The following is a 17,793-nucleotide window of genomic DNA, read 5'->3' on the forward strand; positions in this document are numbered from 1 at the left end:
GACTTCCCGGTGTCATGCGTTTCCTGAAAAATTTTCTTCCCAATAAAAGTGGATTTCGAAAGATGGTTTCTAAAGTGCTTCTAATAAGTACATTAAGTTCTAGCATTCTTCTTTTTCTAATCAAATTTACAATGAATCGTTTTCAGCCTAATTACACGGAGGTGCCAGTCAATTAATGAACACATTTGTACACAGACGCGCTGCGGTTGTCATTAACATAGAAATTACTGGCATTGAGCTTTGTTTGATGCCAACCAGAAATTGTTGCGTAACGTGTACGTTAATATGATCGCGTGGCCTAATGGATAAGGCGTCCGACTTCGAATCGGAAGATTGTGGGTTCGAGTCCCATCGTGATCGATGTGTTGTTAATCTTAGTTCACAACAGGTCTACTAAATTGGAACAACTACCCAGTGGCATGCACTTTCTAAAAATTGACAAATCTGTTCCCAATAAAAGTGAATTTCGTAACATGGCTTGGGACATGCTACTAATAAGTACATTTAATTCTGGCATTCTTGTTTCACTAATCACATATACAATGAATCGTTGTCAGTCTTTGAAATATTCCTCGTAAAATTCATTGTCAACCATTTTACAACCATCTTTAGTTTGTGCATTCTTGCCAGCCGTCGCTAATATACAGCATTTCGTCTGGCTGCGGCATAGCCTTGAAATTACACGGAGGAACCAGTCAATTAATTAAAACATTTGTACACAGACGCGCTAGGGTTGTCATGAACATAGAGGTTACTGGTAATGAGCTTTGTTTGATTCCAACCAGATTTTGTCGCGTAACGCACATGTTGATTTGATCGCGTGGCCTAATGGATAAGGCGTCCGACTTCGAATCGGAAGATTGTGGGTTCGAGTCCCATCGTGATCGACGTGTTGTTAATCTTAGTGGAGAATAAATCTACTAAAGTGGAAAAAACATCCCAGTGGCATGCGCTTCGTAAAAATTGACAAATCTGTTCCCAATAAAACTGGATTTCATTACATTGCTTATGATATGTTTCTAATAAGTACATATAGAACAAGCGTTCTTGTTTTTCTAATCAAATCTGCAATAAATCGGTGTCAGCCCTTGAAATATTCCTTGTAAATTCATTGTCAATCATTTTACAGCCATCGTTATTTTGTGCATTCTTGCCGGACTTATCCATTATGCCACGCGATTATATCAACGTACACGTTACGCAACAAGATCTGGTTGGCATCAAACAAAGCCCATTGCCAGTAATTTCTATGTTAAAGACTACCGTAGTGTGTCTGTGTACAATTGTATCAATTCATCGACAAGTGCCTTTGTGTAATTTCATGGCTGTGCTGCGACCAGAAGAATTGCTGTATATAAGCGATGGCTAGCAAGAATGCACAAACTATCGATGGCTGTAAAATGATTGACAATGAATTTAGGAGGAATACTTCAAGGGCTGACAACTATTCTTTGCAAATTAGATTAGAAAAACAGGAATACTTGTATTAAATGTACTTATTAGTAGTATATCACAAGCAATGTTACGAAATCCAATTTTATTGGGAACAGATTTGTCAATTTTTACGAAGCGCATGCCACTGGGATGTTTTTTCCACTTTAGTAGACTTGTTCTCTACTAAGATTAACAATATATCGATCACGATGGGACTCGAACCCACAATCTTCCGATTCGAAGTCGGACGCCTTATTCATTAGACCACGAGATCATATCAACGTACTCTTTACGCAACAAAGTCTGGCTGACATCAAAAAAAGCTCAATGCCAGTAACTTCTATGTTAATGACTACATTAGCACATATGTGTACAAATGTGTTAATTAATTGACTGTTACCTCCGTGTAATTTCATGGCTATGCTGCGGCCAGAGGAATTGCTTTATATTAGCGACAGCTGGTAAGAATGCACAAACTATCGATGGCTGTAAAAAGTTTACAATGAATTTACGAGGAATACTTCAAGGGCTGACAACTATTCTTTGCATGATAGATTACAAAATCAAAAATGCTTGAATTAAATGTACTTATTAGTAGCATATCACAAGCCATGTTACGAAATCCAATCGTATTGGAAACAGATTTGTCAATTTTTAGGAAGCGCATGCCACTGGGTAACTTTTTCCACTTTAGTAGACTTTTCTTAACTAAAATTAACATCACATCGATCACGATCGGACTCGAACCCACAATCTTCCGGTTCGAAGTCGGAAGCCTTATCCATTAGGCCACGCGATCATATAAACGTATGCGTTACGCAACAAAGTCTGGTTGACATCTAAAAAAGTTCAATGTCAGTAACTTCTATGTTAATGACTACCGTAGCACGTATGTGTACAAATGTGTTAATTAATTGACTGTTACCTCCGTGTAATTTCATGGCTATACTGCGGCCAGAGGAATTGCTGTATGTTAGCGACATCTGGTAAGAATGCACAAACTAACGATGGCTGTAAAAAATTGTCAATGAATTTACGAGGAATACTTCAAGGGCTGACAACTATTCTTTGCAAATTAGATTAGAAAAACAGGAATGCTTGTATTAAATGTACTTATTAGTAGCATATCACAAGCCATGTTACGAAATCCAATTTTATTGGGAATAGATTTGTCAATTTTTAGGAAGCGCATGCCACTGGGTAGCTTTTTCCACTATAGTAGAATTGTTCTCAACTAAGATAAACAACACATCGATCACGATGGGACTCGAACCCACAATCTTCCGGTTCGAAGTCGGAAGCCTTATCCATTATGCCACGCGATCATATAAACGTATGCGTTACGCAACAAAGTCTGGTTGACATCAAATAAAGCTCAATGCCAGTAACCTCTATGTTAATGACTACCGTAGCACGTATGTGTACAAATGTGTTAATTAATTGACTGTTACCTCCGTGTAATTTCATGGCTATGCTGCGGCCAGAGGAATTGCTGTATATAAGCGATGGCTGGCAAGAATGCACAAACTATCGATGGCTGTAAAATGATTGACAATGAAATTACGAGGAATACTTCAAGGGCTGACAACTATTCTTTGCAAATTAGATTACAAAAACAGGAATGCTTGTATTAAATGTACTTGTTAGTAGTATATCACAAGCAATGGTACGAAATCCAATTCTATTGGGAACAGATTTGTCAATTTTTACGAAGTGCATGCCACTGGGATGTTTTTTCCACTTTAGTAGACTTGTTCTCTACTAAGATTAACAATATGTCGATCACGATGGGACTCGAACCCACAATCTTCCGATTCGAAATCGGATGCCTTATCCATTAGACCACGAGATCATATCAACGTACTCTTTACGCAACAAAATCTGGTTGACATCAAAAAAAGCTCAATGCCAGTAACTTCTATGTTAATGACTACATTAGCACATATGTGTACAAATGTGTTAATTAATTGACTGTTACCTCCGTGTAATTTCATGGCTATGCTACGGCCAGAGGAATTGCTGCATGTTAGCGACATCTGGTAAGAATGCACAAACTAACGATGGCTGTAAAAAATTGTCAATGAATTTACGAGGAATACTTCAAGGGCTGACAACTATTATTTCAAATTAGATTAGATAAACAGGAATGCTTGTATTAAATGTACTTATTAGCAGCATATCACAAGCCATGTTACGAAATCCAACTTTATTGTGAACAGATTTGTCAATGTTTAGGAAGCGCATGCCACAGTGTGGGTTTTTCCACTTTAGTAGACTTGTTTTCAACTAAGATTAGCAACACATCGATCACGATGGGACTCGAACCCACAATTTTCTGGTTTGAAGTCGGAAGCCTTATCCATTATGCCACGCGATCATATAAACGTACGCGCTACGCAACAAAGTCTGATTGACATCAAAAAAAGCCCAATGCCAGTAACTTCTTTGTTAATGACTACCGTAGCACGTATGTGTACAATAGTGTTAATTAATTGACTGGTACCTACGTGTTGTTTTAAGGCTATGGCGCGGCAAGAGGAAATGCTGTATATTAGTTACAGCTGGTAAGAATGCACAAACTAACGATGGCTGTAAAAATTTGACAATGAATTTACGAGAAATACTTCAAGGGCTGACAACTATTCCTTGCAAATTAGATTAGAAAATCAATAATGCTTTTGTTAAATGTACTTATTAGTAGTATATCACAAGCAATGTTACGAAATCCAATTTTATTGGGAACAGATTTGTCAATTTTTACGAAACGCATGCCACTGGGATGTTTTTTCCACTTTAGTAGACTTGTTCTCTACTAAGATTAACAATATATCGATCACGATGGGACTCGAACCCACAATCTTCCGATTCGAAATCGGATGCCTTATCCATTAGACCACGAGATCATATCAACGTACTCTTTACGCAACAAAATCTGGTTGACATAAAAAAAAGCTCAATGCCAGTAACTTCTATGTTAATGACTACATTAGCACATATGTGTACAAATGTGTTAATTAATTGACTGTTACCTCCGTGTAATTTCATGGCTATGCTACGGCCAGAGGAATTGCTGCATGTTAGCGACATCTGGTAAGAATGCACAAACTAACGATGGCTGTAAAAAATTGTCAATGAATTTACGAGGAATACTTCAAGGGCTGACAACTATTCTTTCAAATTAGATTAGATAAACAGGAATGCTTGTATTAAATGTACTTATTAGCAGCATATCACTAGCCATGTTACGAAATCCAACTTTATTGTGAACAGATTTGTCAATGTTTAGGAAGCGCATGCCACAGTGTGGGTTTTTCCACTTTAGTAGACTTGTTTTCAACTAAGATTAACAACACATCGATCACGATGGGACTCGAACCCACAATTTTCTGGTTTGAAGTCGGAAGCCTTATCCATTATGCCACGCGATCATATAAACGTACGCGCTACGCAACAAAGTCTGATTGACATCAAAAAAAGCTCAATGCCAGTAACTTCTTTGTTAATGACTACCGTAGCACGTATGTGTACAATAGTGTTAATTAATTGACTGGTACCTACGTGTTGTTTTAAGGCTATGGCGCGGCAAGAGGAAATGCTGTATATTAGCGACAGCTGGTAAGAATGCACAAACTAACGATGGCTGTAAAAAATTGACAATGAATTTACGAGAAATACTTCAAGGGCTGACAACTATTCCTTGCAAATTAGATTAGAAAATCAATAATGCTTTTATTAAATGTACTTATTAGTAGCATATCTCAAGCCATGTTACGAAACCCAATTTTGTTGGAAACAGATTTGTCAATTTTTACGAAGCGCATGCCACTGGGTTGTTTTTTCCACTTTAGTAGACTTGTTCTCAACTAAGATTAACAATACGGCGATCACGATGGGACTCGAACCCACAAACTTCAGATTTGAAGTCGGACGCCTTATCCATTAGGCCACGCAATCATATCAACGTACGCGTTATGCAACAAAATCTGGTTGAAATCAAACAAAGCTCAATGCTAGTAATTTCTATGTTAATGACAACCCTAGCGCGTCTGTGTACAAATGTGTTAATTAATTGACTGGTACCTCCGAGTAAATTCATGGCTATGCTGCAGCCAAAAGAATTCCTGTATATTAGCGACGGCTTGCAAGAATGCACAAACTATGGATGCCTATCACAATTTTTACAATGAACTTTTCGAAGAATTCTTCAAGGGCTGCCAATGATTCATTGTAAACTTGGTAATATAAACAACAATTCTAATGTTTAACGTATTTATTGCAACCATGTCAAAATCCATGTTTTGAAATCACTTTTATTGGGAACAAATTTGTTATTTTTCAGGAAACGCATGACACCGGGAAGTATTCTCTGCTTCAGTTACCTTGTTTTCAACTAAGATTAACAACACATCGATCACGATGGGACTGGAACTCACAACCTTCTGATTCGAAGTCGGACGCCTTATTCACTAGGCCACGCGATCATATCAACGTACGCGTTACGCAATAAAATCTGGTTGGCATCAAACAAAGCCCATTGCTAGTAATTTCTATGTTAATAACTACCGTAGTCAGTCCGTGTACAAAAGTAGTAATTCATCGACAAGTGCCATTATGTAATTTCATGGATGTGCAGCAACCTTAAGAATTGCTGTACATAAGCGATGGCTGGCCAGAATTCACAAAGCAACGATGCTTGTAAAGTGGTTGACAATGAATTTTACGAGGAATATTTCAGGGCTGGCAACGACTCATTGTAAATATGATTAGAGAAACACGAAAGCCAGTACCAAATGTACTTATTAATAGCATGTCACAACCCATGTTACGAAATCCACTTTTATTGGGAACAGACTTGTTAATTTTCAGGAAGCGCATGGCACTGGGAATTTTTTCTACTTTAGTAGACTTGTTCTCAACTAAAATTAACAATACGTCGACCACAATGGGACTCGAAACCAAAATCTTCCGATTTGAAGTCGGACGCCTTATCCATTAGGCCACCCGATCATAACAACGTACGCGTTTCGCAACAAAATCTGGATGACATCAAACAAAGCTCAATGCCAGTAATTTCTATGTTAATGACAACCCTAGCTCGTCTGTACACAAATGTGTTAATTAATTGACTGGTACCTCCGTGTAATTTCATGGCTATGCTGTGGCCAGAGGAATTGCTGTGTATTAGCGACGTCTGACAAGAATGCACAAACTAACGATGGCTGTAAAATCGTTAACAATGAATTTTAAGAGGAATATTTCAAGGGCTGACAACGATTCATTGTAAGTTTGATTAGAGAAACAAGAATGCCAGTGTTAAATGTACTTATTAGTAGCATGTCACAAGCCATGTTAGGAAATCTACTTTGATTGGGAACGGAATTGTCAATTTGCAGGAAGCGCATGGCACCGGGAATTTCTTCCACCTTAGTAGACTTGTTCTCAACTAAGATTAACAATACGTCGACCACAATGAGACTCGAAATCACAATTGTCTGATTCCAAGACGGACGCCTTATCCATTAGGTCATTCGATCATATCAACGTACGCGTTACGCAACACAGTCTGGTTGACATCAAACAAAGCTCAATGCCAATAATTTCTATGTTAATGACAACCGTAGCGCGTCTGTGTACAAAGGTATCAATTCATCGACAAGTGCCTTTGTGTAATTTCATGGCTGTGCTGCGACCAGAAGATTTGCTGTATATAAGCGATAGCTGGCAGGAATGCACAAACTAACGATGGCTGTAAAATCGTTAACAATGAATTTTACGAGGAATATTTCAAGGGCTGACAACGATTCAATGTAAATTTGATTAGAGAAACAAGAATGCCAGTGTTAATTGTACTTATTAGTAGCATGTCACAAGCCATGTTACGAAATGTACTTTTATTAGGAACAGATTTGTCAATTTTCAGGAAGCGCATGGCACTGGGAATTTTTTCCACTTTAGTAGACTTGTTCTCAACCAAGATTAACAATACGTCGACCACAATGGGTCTCGAAACCAAAATCTTCTGATTCGAAGTCGGACGCCTTATCCATGAGGCCACGCGATCATATCAACGTATGCGTTTCGCAACAAAATCTGGTTGACATAAAACAAAGCTCAATGCGAGTAATTTCTATGTTATTGACAACCCTAGTCCGGCTGTGTACAAATGTGTTAATTAATTGAGTGGTACCTCCGTGTAATTTCATGGCTATGCTGTGGCCAGAGGAATTGCTGCGTATTAGCGACGTCTGACAAAAATGCACAAACTAACGATGGCTGTAAAATGGTTAACAATGAAAGTTACGAGGAATATTTCAGGGCTGGCAATGACTCATTGTAAAAATGATTAGAGAAACAAGAATGCCGGTACTAAATGTACTTATTAATAGCATGTCACAACCCATGTTACCAAATCCACTTTCATTGGGAACAGACTTGTAAATATTCAGGAAGCGCATGGCACTGGGAATTTTTTCTACTTTAGTAGACTTGTTCTCAACTAAGATTAACAATACGTCGACCACAATGGGATTCGAAACCAAAATCTTCCGATTCGAAATCGGACGCCTTATCCACTAGGCCACCCGATCATATCAACGTACGCGTTTCGGAACAAAATCTGGTTGACATCAAACAAAGCTCAATGCCAGTAATTTCTATGTTAATGACAACCCTAGTGCGTCTGTGTACGAATGTGTTAATTAATTGAGTGGTACCTCCGTGTAATTTCATGGCTATGCTGTGGCCAGAGGAATTGCTGTGTATTATCGACGTCTGACAAGAATGCACAAACTAACGATGGCTGTAAAATGGTTGACAATGAAAGTTACGAGGAATATTTCAGGGCTGCCAACGACTTATTGTAAATATGATTAGAGAAACAAGAATGCCAGTACTAAATGTACTTATTGATAGCATGTCACAACCCATGTTACCAAATCCACTTTCATTGGGAACAGACTTGTAAATATTCAGGAAGCGCATGGCACTGGGAATTTTTTCTACTTTAGAATACTTGTTTTCAACTAAGATTAACAATACGTCGACCACAATGGGATTTGAAACCAAAATTTTCCGATTCGAAGTCGGACGCCTTATCCATTAGGTCACACAATCATATCAACGTACGCGTTACGGAACACAGTCTGGTTGACATCAAACAAAGCTCAATGCCAATAATTTCTATGTTAATGACAACCCTAGCCCGTCTGTGCACAAATGTGTTAATTAATTGACTCGTACCTCCGTGTAATTTCATGGCTATGCTGTGGCCAGAGGAATTGCTGTGTATTAGCGACGTCTGACAAGAATGCACAAACTAACGATGGCTGTAAAATCGTTAACAATGAATTTTACGAGGAATATTTCAAGGGCTGACAACGATTCAATGTAAATTTGATTAGAGAAACAAGAATGCCAGTGTTAAATGTACTTATTAGTAGCATGTCACAATCCCTGTAACGAAATGTACTTTTATTAGGAACATATTTGTCAATTTTCAGGAAGCGCATGTCACCGGGAATTTTTTTCACTTTAGTGTACTTGTTTTCAACTAAGATTCTGTTCCCAATAAAACTGGATTTCGTAACATGGCTTGAGACATGCTACTAATAAGTACATTTAATACTGGCATTCTTGTTTCTCTAATCATATATTCAATGAATCGTTGCCAGCCCTTGAAATATTCCTCGTAAAATTCATTGCCAACCATTTTACCGCCATCGTTAGTTTGTGCATTCTTGCCAGCCGTCGCTAATATACAGCATTTCCTCTGGGTGCGGCATAGCTTTGAAATTACACGGAGGAACCAGTCAATTAATTAAAACATTTGTGCACAGACGCGCTAGGGTTGTCATTAACATAGAAATTATTGCTATTGAGCTTTGTTTGATGCCAACCAGATTTTGTTGCGTAACGCGTACGTTGATATGATCGCGTGGCCTAATGGATAGGGCGTCTGATTTCGAATCGGACGATTGTGGGTTCGAGTCAAATTGTGGCCAACGTTTTGTTAATCTTAGTTGAGAACAAGTCTACTAAAGTGGAAAGATTTCCCAGCGCCATGCGCTTCTTGAAAATTGACAAATCTGTTCCCAATAAAACTGGATTTCGTAACATGGCTTGGGACATGCTACTAATAAGTACATTTAATACTGGCATTCTTGTTTCTCTAATCATATTTACAATGAATCGTTGCCAGCCCTTGAAATATTCCTCGTAAAATTCATTGCCAACCATTTTACCGCCATCGTTAGTTTGTGCATTCTTGCCAGCCGTCGCTAATATACAGCATTTCGTCTGGCTGCGGCATAGCCTTGAAATTACACGGAGGAACCAGTCAATTAATTAAAACATTTGTACACAGACGCGCTAGGGTTGTCATGAACATAGAGGTTACTGGTAATGAGCTTTGTTTGATTCCAACCAGATTTTGTCGCGTAACGCACATGTTGATTTGATCGCGTGGCCTAATGCATAAGGCGTCTGACTTCCAATCGCAAGATTGTGGTTTCGAGTCCCATCGTGATTGATGTGTTGTTAATCTTAGTTCAGAACCGGTCTACTAAAGTGGAACAACTAACCAGTGGCATGCGCTTTCTCAAAATTGACAAATCTGTTTCCAATTAAAGTCAATTTCGTAACATGGCTTGTGACATGCTACCTATAAAAATACTTAATACTCGCATTCTTGTTTTTCTATTCAAATATCCAATGAATCATTGTCAGCCCCTGAAAAATTCCTCGTATAAATCATTGTCAACCATTTTACAGCCATCTTTAGTTTTACATCCTTGCCAGCTGTCGCTAACATACAACAATTCCTCTGGCCGCAGCAGAGCCGTGAAATTACACGGAGGAACCAGTAAATTAATTAACACATTTGTACACAGACGCGCTACGGTTGTTCTTAACATAGAAATTATTGGCGAATGAGTTTTGTTTTACACCAACCAAATTTTGTTGCGTAAGGCGTACGTTGAAATGATCGCGTGGCCTAATGGATAGGGCGTCCGACTTCGAATCGGAAAATTGTAGGTTCGAGTCCCATCGTGATCGATGTCTTGTTAATCTTAGTTCAGAACAGGTCTACTAAATTGAAGAAACTACCCAGTGGCATGCGATTCGTGAAAACCGACAAATCTGTTCCCAATAAAAGTGGTTTTCGTAACATGGCTCGCGACATGCTACTAATAGGTACATTTAACGTTGGCATTCTTGTTTCGCTAATCAAATTTACAATGAATCATTGTCAGCCCTTGATATATACCTCGTAAAATTCATTGTCAACCATTTTACAGCCATCGTTAGTTTGTGCATTCTTGCCAGCCATCGCTAATATACAGCATTTCCACTGGCGGCAGCATAGCCATGAAATTACACGGAGGTGCCAGTCAATTAATTAACACATTTGTACACAGACGTGCCAGGGTTGCCGGTAACATAGAAATTACTGTCATTGAGGTCTGTTTGATGCCAACCAGATTTTGTTGCGTAACGCGTACGTTAATATGATCGCGTGGCCTAATGGATAAGGCGTCCGACTTCGAATCGGAAGATTGTGGGTTCGAGTCCATTTGTGATCGAAATGTTTTAATCTTAGTTGAGGACAAGGCTGATGAAGTGGAGAAGACTTCCCGGTGTCATGCGTTTCCTGAAAAATTTTCTTCCCAATAAAAGTGGATTTCGAAAGATGGTTTCTAAAGTGCTTCTAATAAGTACATTAAGTTCTAGCATTCTTCTTTTTCTAATCAAATTTACAATGAATCGTTTTCAGCCTAATTACACGGAGGTGCCAGTCAATTAATGAACACATTTGTACACAGACGCGCTGCGGTTGTCATTAACATAGAAATTACTGGCATTGAGCTTTGTTTGATGCCAACCAGAAATTGTTGCGTAACGTGTACGTTAATATGATCGCGTGGCCTAATGGATAAGGCGTCCGACTTCGAATCGGAAGATTGTGGGTTCGAGTCCCATCGTGATCGATGTGTTGTTAATCTTAGTTCACAACAGGTCTACTAAATTGGAACAACTACCCAGTGGCATGCACTTTCTAAAAATTGACAAATCTGTTCCCAATAAAAGTGAATTTCGTAACATGGCTTGGGACATGCTACTAATAAGTACATTTAATTCTGGCATTCTTGTTTCACTAATCACATATACAATGAATCGTTGTCAGTCTTTGAAATATTCCTCGTAAAATTCATTGTCAACCATTTTACAACCATCTTTAGTTTGTGCATTCTTGCCAGCCGTCGCTAATATACAGCATTTCGTCTGGCTGCGGCATAGCCTTGAAATTACACGGAGGAACCAGTCAATTAATTAAAACATTTGTACACAGACGCGCTAGGGTTGTCATGAACATAGAGGTTACTGGTAATGAGCTTTGTTTGATTCCAACCAGATTTTGTCGCGTAACGCACATGTTGATTTGATCGCGTGGCCTAATGGATAAGGCGTCCGACTTCGAATCGGAAGATTGTGGGTTCGAGTCCCATCGTGATCGACGTGTTGTTAATCTTAGTGGAGAATAAATCTACTAAAGTGGAAAAAACATCCCAGTGGCATGCGCTTCGTAAAAATTGACAAATCTGTTCCCAATAAAACTGGATTTCATTACATTGCTTATGATATGTTTCTAATAAGTACATATAGAACAAGCGTTCTTGTTTTTCTAATCAAATCTGCAATAAATCGGTGTCAGCCCTTGAAATATTCCTTGTAAATTCATTGTCAATCATTTTACAGCCATCGTTATTTTGTGCATTCTTGCCGGACTTATCCATTATGCCACGCGATTATATCAACGTACACGTTACGCAACAAGATCTGGTTGGCATCAAACAAAGCCCATTGCCAGTAATTTCTATGTTAAAGACTACCGTAGTGTGTCTGTGTACAATTGTATCAATTCATCGACAAGTGCCTTTGTGTAATTTCATGGCTGTGCTGCGACCAGAAGAATTGCTGTATATAAGCGATGGCTAGCAAGAATGCACAAACTATCGATGGCTGTAAAATGATTGACAATGAATTTAGGAGGAATACTTCAAGGGCTGACAACTATTCTTTGCAAATTAGATTAGAAAAACAGGAATGCTTGTATTAAATGTACTTATTAGTAGTATATCACAAGCAATGTTACGAAATCCAATTTTATTGGGAACAGATTTGTCAATTTTTACGAAGCGCATGCCACTGGGATGTTTTTTCCACTTTAGTAGACTTGTTCTCTACTAAGATTAACAATATATCGATCACGATGGGACTCGAACCCACAATCTTCCGATTCGAAGTCGGACGCCTTATTCATTAGACCACGAGATCATATCAACGTACTCTTTACGCAACAAAATCTGGTTGACATCAAGCAAAGCTCAATGCAAGTAAATTCTATGTTAATGACAACCCTAGCGCGTCTGTGTACAAATGTGTTAATTAATTGACTGGTACCTCCGTGTTATTTCAAGGCTAATGTACAAACTAAGGATGGCTGTAAAATGGTTGAGAATGAATTTTACGAGGAATATTTCAAAGGCTGACAACGATTCATTGCAAATGTGATTAGAGAAACAAGAACGCCAGTATTAATGTACTTATTGGTAGCATGTCACAAGCCATGTTACGAAATCCACTTTTATTGGGAACTGATTTGTCAGTTTTTAGGAAGCACATGCCACTGGGTAGCTTTTTCCACTTTAGTAGACTTGTTCTCAACTAAGATTAACAACACATCGATCACGATGGGACTCGAACCCACAATCTTCTGGTTCGAAGTCGGAAGCCTTATCCATTAGGCCACGCGATCATATAAACGTATGCGTTACGCAACAAAGTCTGGCTGACATCAAAAAAAGCTCAATGCCAGTAACTTCTATGTTAATGACTACATTAGCACATATGTGTACAAATGTGTTAATTAATTGACTGTTACCTCCGTGTAATTTCATGGCTATGCTGCGGCCAGAGGAATTGCTTTATATTAGCGACAGCTGGTAAGAATGCACAAACTATCGATGGCTGTAAAAAGTTTACAATGAATTTACGAGGAATACTTCAAGGGCTGACAACTATTCTTTGCATGATAGATTACAAAATCAAAAATGCTTGAATTAAATGTACTTATTAGTAGCATATCACAAGCCATGTTACGAAATCCAATCGTATTGGAAACAGATTTGTCAATTTTTAGGAAGCGCATGCCACTGGGTAACTTTTTCCACTTTAGTAGACTTTTCTTAACTAAAATTAACATCACATCGATCACGATCGGACTCGAACCCACAATCTTCCGGTTCGAAGTCGGAAGCCTTATCCATTAGGCCACGCGATCATATAAACGTATGCGTTACGCAACAAAGTCTGGTTGACATCTAAAAAAGTTCAATGTCAGTAACTTCTATGTTAATGACTACCGTAGCACGTATGTGTACAAATGTGTTAATTAATTGACTGTTACCTCCGTGTAATTTCATGGCTATACTGCGGCCAGAGGAATTGCTGTATGTTAGCGACATCTGGTAAGAATGCACAAACTAACGATGGCTGTAAAAAATTGTCAATGAATTTACGAGGAATACTTCAAGGGCTGACAACTATTCTTTGCAAATTAGATTAGAAAAACAGGAATGCTTGTATTAAATGTACTTATTAGTAGCATATCACAAGCCATGTTACGAAATCCAATTTTATTGGGAATAGATTTGTCAATTTTTAGGAAGCGCATGCCACTGGGTAGCTTTTTCCACTATAGTAGACTTGTTCTCAACTAAGATAAACAACACATCGATCACGATGGGACTCGAACCCACAATCTTCCGGTTCGAAGTCGGAAGCCTTATCCATTATGCCACGCGATCATATAAACGTATGCGTTACGCAACAAAGTCTGGTTGACATCAAATAAAGCTCAATGCCAGTAACCTCTATGTTAATGACTACCGTAGCACGTATGTGTACAAATGTGTTAATTAATTGACTGTTACCTCCGTGTAATTTCATGGCTATGCTGCGGCCAGAGGAATTGCTGTATATAAGCGATGGCTGGCAAGAATGCACAAACTATCGATGGCTGTAAAATGATTGACAATGAAATTACGAGGAATACTTCAAGGGCTGACAACTATTCTTTGCAAATTAGATTACAAAAACAGGAATGCTTGTATTAAATGTACTTGTTAGTAGTATATCACAAGCAATGGTACGAAATCCAATTCTATTGGGAACAGATTTGTCAATTTTTACGAAGTGCATGCCACTGGGATGTTTTTTCCACTTTAGTAGACTTGTTCTCTACTAAGATTAACAATATGTCGATCACGATGGGACTCGAACCCACAATCTTCCGATTCGAAATCGGATGCCTTATCCATTAGACCACGAGATCATATCAACGTACTCTTTACGCAACAAAATCTGGTTGACATCAAAAAAAGCTCAATGCCAGTAACTTCTATGTTAATGACTACATTAGCACATATGTGTACAAATGTGTTAATTAATTGACTGTTACCTCCGTGTAATTTCATGGCTATGCTACGGCCAGAGGAATTGCTGCATGTTAGCGACATCTGGTAAGAATGCACAAACTAACGATGGCTGTAAAAAATTGTCAATGAATTTACGAGGAATACTTCAAGGGCTGACAACTATTCTTTCAAATTAGATTAGATAAACAGGAATGCTTGTATTAAATGTACTTATTAGCAGCATATCACAAGCCATGTTACGAAATCCAACTTTATTGTGAACAGATTTGTCAATGTTTAGGAAGCGCATGCCACAGTGTGGGTTTTTCCACTTTAGTAGACTTGTTTTCAACTAAGATTAACAACACATCGATCACGATGGGACTCGAACCCACAATTTTCTGGTTTGAAGTCGGAAGCCTTATCCATTATGCCACGCGATCATATAAACGTACGCGCTACGCAACAAAGTCTGATTGACATCAAAAAAAGCTCAATGCCAGTAACTTCTTTGTTAATGACTACCGTAGCACGTATGTGTACAATAGTGTTAATTAATTGACTGGTACCTACGTGTTGTTTTAAGGCTATGGCGCGGCAAGAGGAAATGCTGTATATTAGCGACAGCTGGTAAGAATGCACAAACTAACGATGGCTGTAAAAATTTGACAATGAATTTACGAGAAATACTTCAAGGGCTGACAACTATTCCTTGCAAATTAGATTAGAAAATCAATAATGCTTTTATTAAATGTACTTATTAGTAGTATATCACAAGCAATGTTACGAAATCCAATTTTATTGGGAACAGATTTGTCAATTTTTACGAAACGCATGCCACTGGGATGTTTTTTCCACTTTAGTAGACTTGTTCTCTACTAAGATTAACAATATATCGATCACGATGGGACTCGAACCCACAATCTTCCGATTCGAAATCGGATGCCTTATCCATTAGACCACGAGATCATATCAACGTACTCTTTACGCAACAAAATCTAGTTGACATCAAAAAAAGCTCAATGCCAGTAACTTCTATGTTAATGACTACATTAGCACATATGTGTACAAATGTGTTAATTAATTGACTGTTACCTCCGTGTAATTTCATGGCTATGCTACGGCCAGAGGAATTGCTGCATGTTAGCGACATCTGGTAAGAATGCACAAACTAACGATGGCTGTAAAAAATTGTCAATGAATTTACGAGGAATACTTCAAGGGCTGACAACTATTCTTTCAAATTAGATTAGATAAACAGGAATGCTTGTATTAAATGTACTTATTAGCAGCATATCACTAGCCATGTTACGAAATCCAACTTTATTGTGAACAGATTTGTCAATGTTTAGGAAGCGCATGCCACAGTGTGGGTTTTTCCACTTTAGTAGACTTGTTTTCAACTAAGATTAACAACACATCGATCACGATGGGACTCGAACCCACAATTTTCTGGTTTGAAGTCGGAAGCCTTATCCATTATGCCACGCGATCATATAAACGTACGCGCTACGCAACAAAGTCTGATTGACATCAAAAAAAGCTCAATGCCAGTAACTTCTTTGTTAATGACTACCGTAGCACGTATGTGTACAATAGTGTTAATTAATTGACTGGTACCTACGTGTTGTTTTAAGGCTATGGCGCGGCAAGAGGAAATGCTGTATATTAGCGACAGCTGGTAAGAATGCACAAACTAACGATGGCTGTAAAAAATTGACAATGAATTTACGAGAAATACTTCAAGGGCTGACAACTATTCCTTGCAAATTAGATTAGAAAATCAATAATGCTTTTATTAAATGTACTTATTAGTAGCATATCCCAAGCCATGTTACGAAACCCAATTTTGTTGGAAACAGATTTGTCAATTTTTACGAAGCGCATGCCACTGGGTTGTTTTTTCCACTTTAGTAGACTTGTTCTCAACTAAGATTAACAATACGGCGATCACGATGGGACTCGAACCCACAAACTTCAGATTTGAAGTCGGACGCCTTATCCATTAGGCCACGCAATCATATCAACGTACGCGTTACGCAACAAAATCTGGTTGAAATCAAACAAAGCTCAATGCTAGTAATTTCTATGTTAATGACAACCCTAGCGCGTCTGTGTACAAATGTGTTAATTAATTGACTGGTACCTCCGTGTAAATTCATGGCTATGCTGCAGCCAAAAGAATTCCTGTATATTAGCGACGGCTTGCAAGAATGCACAAACTATGGATGCCTATCACAATTTTTACAATGAACTTTTCGAAGAATTCTTCAAGGGCTGCCAATGATTCATTGTAAACTTGGTAATATAAACAACAATTCTAATGTTTAACGTATTTATTGCAACCATGTCAAAATCCATGTTTTGAAATCACTTTTATTGGGAACAAATTTGTTATTTTTCAGGAAACGCATGACACCGGGAAGTATTCTCTGCTTCAGTTACCTTGTTTTCAACTAAGATTAACAACACATCGATCACGATGGGACTGGAACTCACAACCTTCTGATTCGAAGTCGGACGCCTTATTCACTAGGCCACGCGATCATATCAACGTACGCGTTACGCAATAAAATCTGGTTGGCATCAAACAAAGCCCATTGCTAGTAATTTCTATGTTAATAACTACCGTAGTCAGTCCGTGTACAAAAGTAGTAATTCATCGACAAGTGCCATTATGTAATTTCATGGATGTGCAGCAACCTTAAGAATTGCTGTACATAAGCGATGGCTGGCCAGAATTCACAAAGCAACGATGCTTGTAAAGTGGTTGACAATGAATTTTACGAGGAATATTTCAGGGCTGGCAACGACTCATTGTAAATATGATTAGAGAAACACGAAAGCCAGTACCAAATGTACTTATTAATAGCATGTCACAACC

At 38.4% G+C, this 17,793-nt stretch overlaps 9 non-coding genes across 9 annotated transcripts; 5 read left to right on the forward strand and 4 right to left on the reverse strand.

The window, feature by feature from the left end:
- The first annotated feature begins 287 nt into the window (after positions 1-287).
- Trnar-ucg (transfer RNA arginine (anticodon UCG)) lies at positions 288-360 on the forward strand. Its single transcript has one exon. It is a non-coding gene; the product is annotated as a tRNA-Arg (tRNA).
- Positions 361-814: 454 nt separating this feature from the next.
- Trnar-ucg (transfer RNA arginine (anticodon UCG)) lies at positions 815-887 on the forward strand. Its single transcript has one exon. It is a non-coding gene; the product is annotated as a tRNA-Arg (tRNA).
- Positions 888-3,213: 2,326 nt separating this feature from the next.
- Positions 3,214-3,286, reverse strand: Trnar-ucg (transfer RNA arginine (anticodon UCG)). The gene has a single exon. It is a non-coding gene; the product is annotated as a tRNA-Arg (tRNA).
- Positions 3,287-4,264: 978 nt separating this feature from the next.
- On the reverse strand, positions 4,265-4,337 carry Trnar-ucg (transfer RNA arginine (anticodon UCG)). Its single transcript has one exon. It is a non-coding gene; the product is annotated as a tRNA-Arg (tRNA).
- Positions 4,338-10,415: 6,078 nt separating this feature from the next.
- On the forward strand, positions 10,416-10,488 carry Trnar-ucg (transfer RNA arginine (anticodon UCG)). The gene has a single exon. It is a non-coding gene; the product is annotated as a tRNA-Arg (tRNA).
- Positions 10,489-11,347: 859 nt separating this feature from the next.
- Trnar-ucg (transfer RNA arginine (anticodon UCG)) lies at positions 11,348-11,420 on the forward strand. Its single transcript has one exon. It is a non-coding gene; the product is annotated as a tRNA-Arg (tRNA).
- Positions 11,421-11,874: 454 nt separating this feature from the next.
- On the forward strand, positions 11,875-11,947 carry Trnar-ucg (transfer RNA arginine (anticodon UCG)). Its single transcript has one exon. It is a non-coding gene; the product is annotated as a tRNA-Arg (tRNA).
- Positions 11,948-14,754: 2,807 nt separating this feature from the next.
- Trnar-ucg (transfer RNA arginine (anticodon UCG)) lies at positions 14,755-14,827 on the reverse strand. Its single transcript has one exon. It is a non-coding gene; the product is annotated as a tRNA-Arg (tRNA).
- Positions 14,828-15,805: 978 nt separating this feature from the next.
- Positions 15,806-15,878, reverse strand: Trnar-ucg (transfer RNA arginine (anticodon UCG)). Its single transcript has one exon. It is a non-coding gene; the product is annotated as a tRNA-Arg (tRNA).
- Between the last annotated feature and the right edge of the window lie 1,915 nt (positions 15,879-17,793).

This window comes from Hydractinia symbiolongicarpus, chromosome 11 (assembly GCF_029227915.1).
Source record: "Hydractinia symbiolongicarpus strain clone_291-10 chromosome 11, HSymV2.1, whole genome shotgun sequence".
Lineage (NCBI taxonomy): Eukaryota > Metazoa > Cnidaria > Hydrozoa > Anthoathecata > Hydractiniidae > Hydractinia > Hydractinia symbiolongicarpus.